Below are 10,394 nucleotides of genomic sequence, written 5' to 3'. Positions count from 1 at the left end.
ATGGTGTCTATAAAAACGCTTTTAGACAAGGAAAAACGAGAAAACTACGCAGACAGTACAGGTAAGATGATCGCACAGTCAGAAATATTCTCTGATGTTCTGAAGAGAGGGGAGAGAAACATGGAATGCAAGCAGGTTCTTCCCCACACAGACCACCTGAAGTGTGTGGCCTCCATAAGAGCCAATTTTGCTCTGTACTCACCATAACTCATCATCTGGGGAGTTCTTGAATTTTCATCAGTAAATTCTTCCTTTACTGGTTTTGCCAATCCCAGTAAGCACAGAATTATGCCCACACACCTGACATGGTAGCAAACACCTATAATCCCAGTGGCGCAGAAGGATGGCAAGTTCAAAGCTGACCTCAGCAACTTAGCGAGGCCCTAGGCAACTTGGTGAGACCCTGTCTCCAAAAAAAATATTTAAAAGAGCTGGGGATGTGACTCAGGGTTTAACGACCCCTGGATTCAATCCCTAGTGCCCACCACCTGCCTCTCCCCTGTAAAACAAAAAAAAAAAAAAAAAGAATTTCGCTGACACGGTCATTTTAGATCTTGCACTAGCCTGGGTACATGGGCCATTAAAGCCTGGGGTGGATGTCACAGCCAAAATAGGCCCTTTGGGCTAGCTGCCACTGCACCACCCAAATGGATCCATTGGAAGCTTGATGTAGCATCCTGCTGCCTCTCCCCCAGTTTTCTGGACTACATTCTGCATTTCCTCTCAGCCTTGGTTGTCTCCTTTGGTATGCAGTTTCTTCTTCTTTCCCTCCCCAATGAGCTGCAATATATAATACATAATATTGTATTAATATTATTATGCAAGCATGGTGTTTAATCTATTATGAACTTATTTTTGTGTATGTTCAAGATAAGAGTCTAATTTCATTCCTTTGAATGTTCAGAAGTCCCAGTGTAATGTATAAAACTGCTCCCCCACCCTTTCCACTGCAGTCATTTTCCCCACCTCCCAACCACTTGTCAATCTGTGAACATCCTGGCTAGCTATTGGTTCATCAGTCGGCTTGCAAGTATCCTTCTCTGTTATTGGTCCCCTGTTAGCCCGGCAGAATTCAACAGCTTTACTATAGCTACCCCACCATCTTTCCTCATCTATCTCTCTTTCCTACTCACTTTCTCTATCCTCCTGGCTTTCACACTCTCTCTAGCGCACGCCCTTTCTCGTTCCCTTTCTTTTCCTCTCATTTTCTCTCTTACCCTGCAGGGAGACACTCTGATTGCTTAATAAACTCCCTTATGTGATTTCCCGTGTCTGGCGTGGTTTTTCTGGGATCCCTTACATTGGTGCCGTGACTCAGGATGGGATCTTCCACTGTATCTTAAGCGAGTGGAACCCCATCTGACGCCCCAGTGCCCCCCCCCCCCCCCCGTCACAGCCCCACATTCCATTCTGCCCAGACGCTCTGCTCTGCATCCATCAGCGGACTTCAGATTGGTGAGTCCTCTAGGCCGGTTACCCTAGGCCGATTTATATCCTTGAGGCGGCTGAGGGGTGGGGGTACCCCCAGCCACAACTTTTATAGTTACGACTGGCCCCTATAGTCTGTTATCTGCCGGGTGGATTCCTGATTTTATGGTGGGATTTCTCTTTCAGGGTTGAGGCTGATCTCGTACTTGCATTTGTAATCGAAAACCCTGATATCAGGTCCTCAACCCTTCTCGGCTTTTGCCTGGCCCCACATGGATGTTTGTGTGATGACACCATCTATGTGCTGCCTTCTCCTCTCCAGTCGACTACTCTGTGGCCTCGGGACGCCGGGGCACAGACTCGGCTGTATCAGTCCCCACCATGGGATCTGGGTCCTCCAATCTGGCAGATTCAACCCTGGGAACCCTTCACCCGACCCCCGGCCATCAAAATTCATTTGTGTAATGGCACACAGCTTCCATGAACGAGCGGGCAGATGAAAAGGGATTCCTTATCTTTAAGTCTCTTCTTTCTTGCTTCTTGGCTCTTCCTGCAGGCTCGGGTGCCTCCAGACCCTGCTTCTCCATCTTCCCCTGCTTCTCCATCTGCTTCCACTCCCCGGCCCAGCCCACCTAGTCCCCCTCCCACGAGGTCCCACATACGCCAGTGTGGAGGGAGTAACAAGCCCAACCATCAGTGGCATGTCCCAGTAAGAAGTATGACCTGTTAGCTGCTTTCAGATCTGCGTCAAGGCTTACATTGGAATGTAAATGGAGGAAGCCAAAATGCTCAGTGAGAGACCAGTCTCAAACCCAAGGAAAAAAGTGTCCATTTTAAATTTCTCCTGGGCTGTAACTCAGAATACTTTTTCTCCCTTTCACCTCTTCTCTCTTTCTCATTTTCTCATGCTATAATTAATGACCATTATCATTTTTCTTCTAGGACTTTTGTTTTTCTTAAATGCTATATTTTTGAGCTCACAATTTTGATCCTACATACATAGGTTAATGATTTTTGATCAGTTCTTTTTATCCAACTCTAGAGTTATTTTTGAACATCTGTTACATTGCGATGGAGATAAACATTACAAGGCCTTTGCTTTTGTGTTAAATATAAACATATATAAAATTAAAGTTTAAAAAATGGATCCAAATACTTTTAATTCACGTGATTTAAAGAGGTTCAATTTAAATTGGGTAAACTAATAGAAGCAAAATGTCTTTAAAATTAACTCACAAGTCTCTAGGTGGTCAAACTCATTAAATGTTGATGTTTATAAAATGTCTAACATCAATTTTTCTAGGACTTTTCTTCAACAGGAAAGAGTCGGCAAATACTGTTGGTACACTTGTCTGATATCTTGGGTTTTTTTTTTTACAATAAGATGAGTGAATTAGAATTGACATGTATGGGATTTCTCAGATGTGTTTGTTAGAGACATCTAATTAATCGATCTCATTTCAGTACTCATGTCTGTTTGTTCTTCTCTCATAGAAGCACCCATCCCCAGATGCCTTTACAACCTGCTCTTCCCCAACTGGACTTCTACCATGGATCCCTTGACTAACCCGATTTCTAAAAAGGGAACTCCAAACTGCTTGCTCCACGCTGCCCACTTCCAGCTTGAAGAAGCCAGAGTGGTCATCGCCCCCCTTTCCCTACAGCAGTAAAAGAGTTCCTAAAATTAGAGGGGCGAATGAAGCCAGAATTGGGGACAGGCAGTTAGTGTAGAAATACGGGATCCATCAAATTGGGGAAATGAAATCCATGAAAACCATCTGCCTTTGGAAGTCTGGAAGGAGAATGGACTTTTTACATCTCACCTGCAAAACCAGCCTCAGTCACTTAGGTGGGAAGGAGAGAGAAGGCTTTGGAAAGAACTGGAGAACAAAAGATTTTCTTATAAAAACAGAAATGGGGGAATGTAATGTATAAAGCTGCTCTCCTCACCCTTTCTGTTGCAGCCATTTTCCCTGCCTCCCAACCACTTGTCAATCTGTGAACATCCTAGCTAGCTATTGCTTCATCAGTCAGCTTGCAAGTGTCCTTCTCCAATATTGGCCCAGTTAGCCCGGCGGAATTCAACAGCTTTACTATAGCTACCCCGCCATCTTTCCTCATCTATCTCTCTTTCCTACTCACTTTCTCTATCCTCCTGGCTTTCACACTCTCTCATTCTCTTTCTTTTCCTCTCATTTTCTCTCTTACCCTGCAGGGAGACACTCTATTTGCTTAATAAACTCCCTTATGTGATTTCCCGTGTCCGGCGTAGTTTCCGTGGGATCCCTTACACCCAGCACCATGTGTTGTCCACTTCCACATTATGTGTTCTTGGCACCTTTGTGGAAAATTTGTTGACCATAAAGGTATCAATTGTTTCTGCCACCTCAACTGTGTTCCATTGGTATGTGCATCTGTTTTTATAATATATTTTGATTACTATAACTTTGTTGCAGGTTTTGAAATTAGGAAAATATTTTGTATGATGCTTCTAGCTCTTTTTGATCCAGATTGTTATCTGTTTAACAGCTCCGGAGGAGGGAGCGGGTGGGGAATGATCTCTGGCAAGATCCCAAGGTGAGGCTCCAGCACCCACCTGCGCCCTGGTCCCTAGTGTCCACCAGATTTGGCTCAGGCCAGCCATAATCAAGTTGATCCTCATCTTCAACAACCACAGGAGCCCGTGGCTCTCCAAATTCTACCAGTCCTACAGTGAAGATACACAACAGCAAATCATCAGGGAGACATTCCTTTTGGTATCTAAGAGAGATAGATGAAAATGTCATTTCTCAGAAGGAAGATTATTAGTTGGAGGATCAAACAACACACCACTATGTAGACATTACTTGATGCTGTATTTTGTCTCGTGTGTGTATTCCTCAGAATGTAAACTTGGCATTTTAGATCTAATTCAATTATTCATGGAAACCTTAGATAAATGTTTTGAAAATATCTGTGAACTGGATTTAATTTTCCATAAAGATATTGTTATCAATATTCTTGCAGAAATGGTGTTGGAGACCAACATGAATGAGATTGTTGCACAAATCGATGACCAAAACAAACTGAAGAAATCTGAAGCTGGCTTATCAGGAGTTCTAGCCCTTGTTATATCAGGGGCTAGAATATGAATCTTCCGGAAATCCCAAGAAATATTAACATTGGTCACATCAGTATAAAAGTGCCAAACATGCCCTCCTTTAAATAAAATATTAAAAAGGCTACTCTTAGGTAAAATCCAGGGGGGAAAGTTGTCTAAGTTTACCATGCAGTTGTTTACCAAAAATAGAGGAGGAGAGTCTTAACTTTTGCTCTTGGATTTAAGTCAAAGTACTGTATAGAAATTGTGTAAATTCAGTATGGAAGGTCAATGTTGTAGATAGCCTCAGTAACTTAGTGAGACTCTGTATCAAAATAAAAAAAAGAAGGGCTGAAGATGTATCTCAGCAGTAAAGTACCCCTGGGTTCAATTCCCAGTACCAACAAGAACAACAACACAAAACACACACACACACACACACACACACACACAAAACAAACAAACAAACAAACAAAAAAACCCGAACAAAACCAAAACGAAACATATCCAATGCAAGGGAGCTCCAATTTAGCTATCAGTGGATTTCTCAGCAGAAAACTTGTTAAAAGAATATGGAAGGACATATTTTAGGAGCTGAAGGACTACAACCAGCAACCACAAATACTATAGCCAGCAAAGCTCACATTGGGAAATGAAGGAGAAATAAAAACATCCACAAACAAATGCTGAGGGAGTTCATCAACGCATGAACTGCCTTAGAAGAAATACTAAAGGGAGTATTCTTCATGTTGAAAGAAAATGACATTAATTAGTAACATGAAAACATATTAAGATATAAAACTAAGTCCATCATCAAATTCAGAATACCTAATATTTTAATGGTCATTTGTAAATCACTTGTATCTTAGGTGTGATGATTATAAGGCAAAACAACCCAAAAATAATAAATTACTAAGGGACACACAACATAAATGATGTAAATTGTGACATTATAGACATGAAGTGGGGACAATAAAAGTGTACTTTTTAAAAAATGTGATCAAAGTAAATGTGCTATCAGTTTAAAACACCCCATTTTAATAATAATAAATTTCATTTACACCACATGGTAATCAAAAGTAAAAACCTGTAGCAGATACACAAAATACAAAAAGTAAGGAGAAAATCAAGAGAAAATCAAGTCACAAAGGAAGATAGCAAGAGAAGAAATGAACAATGAATATATAAATCCATCAGAAAGGACTGGAGGTATAGCTCAGGGATACAGCATTTGCCCAGTAAGTACAAGGCCTTGGAATCAATCCTGTGCGCACATACAGAAAAATATAACAAATAAATAAAAATGAAGGGGTTAGGGCTGTAGTTCAGTGGTACAGTGCCTCGCACGTGCCAGGCAATAGGTTCAATCCTCAGCAACAGATAAAAAGACAGTGTGTTCATGTACAAATAAAGAATAAAAAAAAACCTTGAATGTAAATGAATTAAATTCTCAAATCAAAAGACGGAATAGCTGAATGGATACAAAAAACAAGACCCAACTCTATGCTATCTACAAGAGACTCACTCTGACACATGACTAAATGTGAAGGCATTGAAATATTCCATGCAAATGGAAACCAAAAGAGAATGGGGAAAATAAGCCAAAGTAGAAGTGAAAAAATACTAACTACTGTTTTTTCTGGTGTATAGGCCATACTTTCTTTTTATTTTGGAGGGGAGTTTAGGGGCAGTACTGGGGATTTGAACATGGCTTGCACATGGTAGACAAGTGCTGTATCACTGAGTGAGCCCCATTTCCAACTGAGCCATACTATCATGTCTTTATGTGCCTTGCAATTCTGTTCATGAAAACTGGACATATAAAGTACATAATGTTCTAGTATTATAATTATTCTGGAAATAAAAAGTCTCCCTTTCTCCAGTATTTGTTCATGGTGCCTTTTATGGGTTGCAGTTGCTTTTATTTATAGATTGGCTCTGATTTACAGCACTCCTTCAATGCGTAAGCAACCTGCCCTGCTTATAATTCTGCCCCAGACTTCCTTTTCTGCTTCAATGGAGCCTAAGGGTCAGCCATATCTCTAAAAATTCTTGAAGTTGAATGTAAGTAAAAGGTTATATCCTTTTCAGGCCTTTTTTGGGCTTATGTGTAGCACTGGTCATGCCCTTGATCCTCTTGATTCTCCAGTAGATGCAGGAACTTTTCCAAACCTTTAATTTCCTTACTTATCTTTCTCCGTATTCTTCCAGCTGCACTGTTTTTAATTAGAATCCAGGGTTCCAAATGATCCTGACAGTTTCCCCAATTTTTGGATCTTTGGAGTACCCTCCTCTATCATTCTCAGTGATATTACACCCTGCCCCCAATAGTTGATTGAATTATGAAAATTTTCAATCACACAACAAAGACAAAAAATATCACATTGAAGACTCAGCACATGGGTTCTACCATTAACTTATACATGTTTTTTTTTTTTTAATCATATAACCACATATCTATATATCCCTCTGTTCATATTAGTTCTTATGTTTTGATGTATTTCAAAGCAAAGAAATAAATGAACACTGGCACATATATATCATTAAAAAGTTCAATATTTATTTGAAGCACTTTTAATTTTCATGTCACACACATATACAATGAATTGCCAAATTGTTAAGTATACACAGAACTTTGATACATTTAACCTCATTCTTTTTTGATAAATTAGATAAGTCTCTTCCAATATCCTACAACATCCTTGAAGGACATGATATTGTGTGTGAAACAGTGCTAGACAAAGAACAACTCATGAGGTTCACAGGGTTTGGTATTACTTAGAAGACAAGGCAAGTGGTTCAAATTTTCTGATGGTTCTCTCTGTAACTTCCCCAAAAAATCTACTATTGGCCTGTATATCTTCAGAGATTGGTATCTCACCAGTTCTGGAAGTAATGTATTCTATTTTTGGACAACTCAGAGTATTCAAATGCCCTTGTTAATACGGAACTATGCATGACACTAGTCATCTTTCTACTATTACAGACAGTTCCCAGTTGTAAAGCTGGTTGGTCCATGCCTGTAACACCAGCAATTCAGGAGGAGGAGGCAGGGGGATTGCAAGTTTCAGGAGCCCACAGCAATTTATTAAGAACCTGTCACAAAGTAAAATAAATAAATAAATAAACACATAAATAAACAGGCCTGGGGATGTACCTTGTGGTAGAGTATCCCTACATTCAATCTCCAGTACCAAAAGCAAAAACCAAAACAATAGAGGCCTTTCACCTGGTCTGATCTTCTTTTTCCCATATTGTACCCTAGTCCTTTTAGCCACATTTCATTGATGATTTGAAAAGGATCCTATCAGTCTGCTACTTTGAACTTCAGTGATTTATCAACGTTTTCTTTAAAAGATACTGCTTTGAAGCTAAGGAAAACTCCCACTAAGGGGGATTCTTCAAATGAAATCAAGTACTTCAACTCTTTGTTGTGGTTTGGAACATCTACTTTTTCTTCTTCAGTTCAGATCCTACTTTTACTTAGCTCATTTCTTGCAATACCAGCTATGTGCTCCTGATAGTTTCAGGCTGCCATCTGGTGGCTATCTCAGGCCGTGTATTTATTGATGGTAGCCCAGCAGGGGTTGAGAACATGAAGATTTAAGGAAGTCTACAACTAGATCGTTCTGGATCTTTCAGAAAGGAAACCTGGCAGGGTGTGGTGGTACACCACCACACTCAGGTGGCCAATGCACGTGGCTCACAACTTCGAAGCCTACCACAGCAATTTGGCGGGAACTTGTCTCAAAATTTAAAAAAAGAACTGAAGTTGAATCTTACTGATAGTATGTCCCTGGGTTCAATCCCCAGTGCCAAAAAAAGGAGAAGGGTCTGAACCATGCATTTGGGAGCCAAAAAGGAGAAGGGTCTGTACCATGCATTCGGGAGCCAAAAAGGAGAAGGGTCTGTACCATGCATTCTGGAGCCCACTGTGCTTGGTACATTCCCATTTGAGTCTACCTTGGACTAACTTTCAGCAAGTCGGTTTTCCTTTTCCTTTCTTCATTTCTATGCATGGAATTGTAATGGATTCATAAAATGAAGCCAAGCAGTAGTGAAGGTCATGAAGGGGAAGAAGTAGAGTGGAGGATTTGAGGGCTGGTGGAAGAGAGGGGTAAATATAGCATGAAGGTGACAAACGGCAAAAGAGGTCATGGGTTGGAGGACCACAAGGAAAGACAAACATTTTTGAGAAGTTCCATTCCCGTCAGATTGATATTTCCAATCTAAGTAGTAAAAGATTTCATTTATCCTATTATTTTACTAGAAAGTCATGCAAACAAATGGGGGTGAAAGGTTAGTTTAAAAGAAGTTCAGGGGGCCAGGAACAAGGCCAGGACCAGGGATGTAGCTCTGGCCCTGGGTTCAAGCTTTAGTACCAATACAGGGAAAAAAAGACAGTCATCCAGAATGGTATTTAAAAATTTTAATTGAACTTTCTGCACAATATCTGGAGAAAATAGGTCTTCTTTGTAGGTTTTTGCACCGGCTTCATTTTGGGGGCTTCAGGTAGTCTCTTGGGGAAAATTATCTGAAAGTTTTCTGAAGATTATTAGATTCTTAAGCATTGCTTTTTCAAAAGTGTGAGGGCAATGTGCCTTATTTGGAATGCTTTTTTGGGAGCCAAGAGTAGTTTAAAGGTGGAGAGTATCCCCTACCGGAGAGGATTTTACATACTTTTGTTATGTATCTGACAATTGGTTTGCATTCGAACAGTAGGGGGTTAGCATATCCTTTCACTCCCAAAGAATGCCAGGTTTCTAACTATTCCACCAGGGACTCTCCTTTCTCAGGTAGAGAATATGGGACCAGGTATGAGGTCAGTTGCCTAAACAGGATAGAACCAAAGTGCTTACCTGGTGGCTGCAGGTTCTCTACTGGGAGGTCCTCCACCGCAGAGTAAGACTTCCGTGCCCCACCTTTGGCTTTTATATGCTTTTTGCTCACAGATTATTGGTTGCCGCCAGAGGTTAAATTCACCACAGTGGTTTTGATTGGTCCAAACAGAGTATGTAAATTGAGCTATGAAATTCCAGGGGGAAGTAGGAAAGTATATAAAGAGCAAGGACTCACAGTTTGGAAAGGACCAAGAGGTCCTAACACTACTCCTCCTCGCTTTCTCTGGGATCAAGTAGCCATTTTGTGAAATGCTTTCCTTTACTTCTCTCCTACACCGAGACACCCATAAGGGCGTCCAAATTTCCAAGGAAAGGACCATCCAAGGCAGTGTTGTAGGATACAGCAATCCTCAGAATCATCAGGGAATGACCTTGGTTACATCATTTAGCCTCCATGAGCCTTTCATAATGTATTACAAGATAAACAATCCTTCATTAAAACTTATCACTTCACTCATCTTTGAAGATGGTTCTCACCTTTTGGTGTTGCCCTTTCCTAACATTTTGGGTTCAAGAGTTTGGTGGTAGAGTTCCAAATTTGGTTGCATGTGGTATCTGGGTACTTCATCAATATATCAAAACTATACTTCTTTCAGTCCACAATCTCAAAATCAAACCAATCTAATGCATTTTACATTTGTTATTCAGTTTGTGGAGAATTTTATCATTAGTTTTCTGTTTTGAGTTCTTCTTGGGTGTGCCCATTTTATGGATGAGTAAAGTTGAGGTTGTGACTCTTGAACTGGAAATGGACCCTACTTCCAGTTTAGAGTTCTTTGTGATATAGTAGTGTTTTGTTTGGCTTATTTTGATGATATTGTTTGCTTGTTTTTCATTTTCTTTGTTCGTTGGTATATTTTTAACTTATGAAACCTTCAGAAGAAGTTAGACTTTGAATATTTTAGCCACTCCTCTCTAGCTCCCTCCGCCTCCAGCCCTCCCTCACTTCTTTAAGCTCTGTAATCCTCTGCAGCAGCCATATTTGT

General features: G+C 40.5%; 1 pseudogene; it reads left to right on the top strand.

The window, feature by feature from the left end:
• Positions 1–4,717, top strand: LOC124971499 (AP-3 complex subunit sigma-1-like; annotated as a pseudogene).
• The last annotated feature ends 5,677 nt before the right edge of the window (positions 4,718–10,394 follow it).

Source organism: Sciurus carolinensis, chromosome X (genome assembly GCF_902686445.1).
Source record: "Sciurus carolinensis chromosome X, mSciCar1.2, whole genome shotgun sequence".
NCBI classification, from domain to species: domain Eukaryota; kingdom Metazoa; phylum Chordata; class Mammalia; order Rodentia; family Sciuridae; genus Sciurus; species Sciurus carolinensis.
The sequence above is the reverse complement of the archived record's forward strand: the minus strand, read 5'-3'. Positions and strand labels throughout refer to the sequence as shown.